The following is a 2,208-nucleotide window of genomic DNA, read 5'->3' on the forward strand; positions in this document are numbered from 1 at the left end:
GAGAACTGTTTTTCTAGAAGAAAATAAATGTGGGGGGCATAGGAAGAGAACTTGGCACGAGGTTACCCCGGGAAGCCAGCAGAGATGGAGAGCATGGGGCCACGGTACAGTGACAGTGACTGAAGGAACACATTGCATTACTGAAAGCTGACCCACTAGAAGAGAGGGAGCTGCTGGCCCTGGAAGGCGTTTTTCCTAAAAAAAACCCCACCTTACTAACAATTTAGCCCTGGCGCAACGCGGAGACGGAGACCAGGTCACAGTGACTCCCCCTACCTCCAGCAGCGTCAGAGCCCAAGATGGCCGGGAGCACCGCCCCGGGGCGGTGGGAGCTGAGCCCGGGAGGCGGCCCGGCCCTGGTGGAGGCCGGGCTACGGCCGCCCGCCCCCTGGCCCTGCCCCCGCCCCCTGCCCGGCACCCCCGCGCTGCCTGACGAGGCTCCGGCGGCGACGGCTTCGAGCGGCGACAGCGGCGGCGGCACCGGGTGAGTGGCGGTGAGAGGGAAGCGGGTCGGGGGTACCGCGCTCGGGGCGGCCGCGCTTCCACCCCTCCGCCCCGGGGGCAGGGAGGCGCTGCCCGGGCAGCGGGTGCGGCTGCCGCTGGCCCGGGCGAGGCCCCTTTCCCGGTGCTTCCTGCGCGGGCGGCGGCGGGAATCGGATCCCGGCGGGGTGTGGGAAGGGGAGACCGCGCTGTGCTCCCGACGCGGCCCCGCCGAGGAGCCATCGGTGTCTGCGAGGGGAGAGGTCGGCGCGGTGGGCGAGAGATGTGTGAGCGCTCGCAGCGGTTCGGCGCGCTCCCACCAAATAAGGAGAAGTTTAGTTTTCGTGCCACGTAGTGAAAAACCACGCTGGCTTCCAGCGGTGTGTTGGCGTCAGAAATATTACAGTCTTAATAGTTGTCGTGCACTTTTGATGGTTGCTGTGTTGAGTAGGTGACGATATAAAGATTCAAGTATTGTGATACGTCCCTACTTCCTTACTTCTTGCGTAGCCACACTTCTCTCAGTCTTGCCCTAATAATGTAGAATTAATTTTTTTTTTCATTCTGAGTACTGCTATTTAAATTGATGGTATACGTATATGAGGGAAAATAATATTAAATTAATGTGAACCTAAACAACTAAAAGTAAAAAACAAGCCTTTAAAGTGAAAGGAACATCTTTGAAGAGAAGCTAATTATGCTATTGTGATGACCAATATTAAAACTGGCAGTCTGACAAATGAATAATGAGAGTGTAAGCTTTCTGATAAATGGGTCATATTTTCCTTAATGATGTGTGACAATCTCTTTAGGGCTGAGTTAAACAAAACTAGGAGTTTACCCAAGGCAATTGCAGCTCTGAATTGTTGCTGTTACCATGTATTAGGGATGAAACTGTAGTTTGAAAGGGGCTTTGCCCAAAACCCATGCTGATAGTTAAGCTTGCTCAGTTTTGCATGTTAAAAAGACAGATTTTTTTGCAAGTGATTTTGGGATCTAGAAATCAGGCTCTGTTGCAAAGGGGTTTTTTGCCCTTTGGATAAATTGTAAGGGGTTATTGTAAGAGGTGTAAATATGTCACTCTTACCTGTTTTAGCTCAATAAAAAAAAAGAAAGGAGGGGAAATTTTTCTCTTAGGAAGAGTTTGTAATGCATCCAGATGTCAATTTTTTAACTCCACTTACGTACCAGTGCAGAAATCCTGGCTTCTTGAACAATGGAGTGGCTCTCGGTTCTCAATGAGCACCTTTTAGACAGTGATCAGCTCCAGAAGCTCTCAGTGGTTTTTGTTCCAGGCTTCATTTTTGGCACCTTTGAGGCCCAGTTTCTTGTGCTTACCTCAATGCCAAAGATTTTTCTTAAGGAGTTCAACATCTAAAGGTTTCATTGTATTGATGCTGCTTTGCACAGCTTAGATGACAAAATACCTTCCAGGTGTCTGCAGTTATTAACCGTGGACGCTTTGTGGCCGAATAGCGTTTTGTGTGACTGTAGTGTTGCCCTATGCTGAGCTGCGTATGGCTACATTGTTGCAAGGCATTGGTGTACACTAGTAAAAATTGCTGTGTTTCATAGCAAAGAGGTATCCAGGATATGTTTGGCAGTTCCCTGGGATCACTATGAATGAAAATAAATGTTGACTGCCTTAGGTCACTGGCATAGTTTGGATCAGTTTTGCTCTTAGTAGCACGTATGCAGGAGCTGCTGTCCTTTCAGACATCGTGTGTG

General features: G+C 50.1%; 1 protein-coding gene across 1 annotated transcript in view; it reads left to right on the top strand.

Annotated features, from left to right (window-relative positions):
- Positions 1-405: 405 nt before the first annotated feature.
- Positions 406-2,208, top strand: part of ABRACL (ABRA C-terminal like) — a 5,146-nt gene continuing 3,343 nt past the window's right edge. Inside the window, exon 1 of the mRNA XM_027888024.1 lies at positions 406-484. The gene's annotated coding sequence lies outside the window, so the exon portion shown is untranslated. The remainder of the gene's footprint in view (positions 485-2,208) is intronic.

Source organism: Empidonax traillii, unplaced genomic scaffold, assembly GCF_003031625.1.
Source record: "Empidonax traillii isolate 1590-97213 ecotype Southwest subspecies unplaced genomic scaffold, ASM303162v1 scaffold229:size1690559, whole genome shotgun sequence".
Classification (NCBI taxonomy): Eukaryota; Metazoa; Chordata; class Aves; order Passeriformes; family Tyrannidae; genus Empidonax; species Empidonax traillii.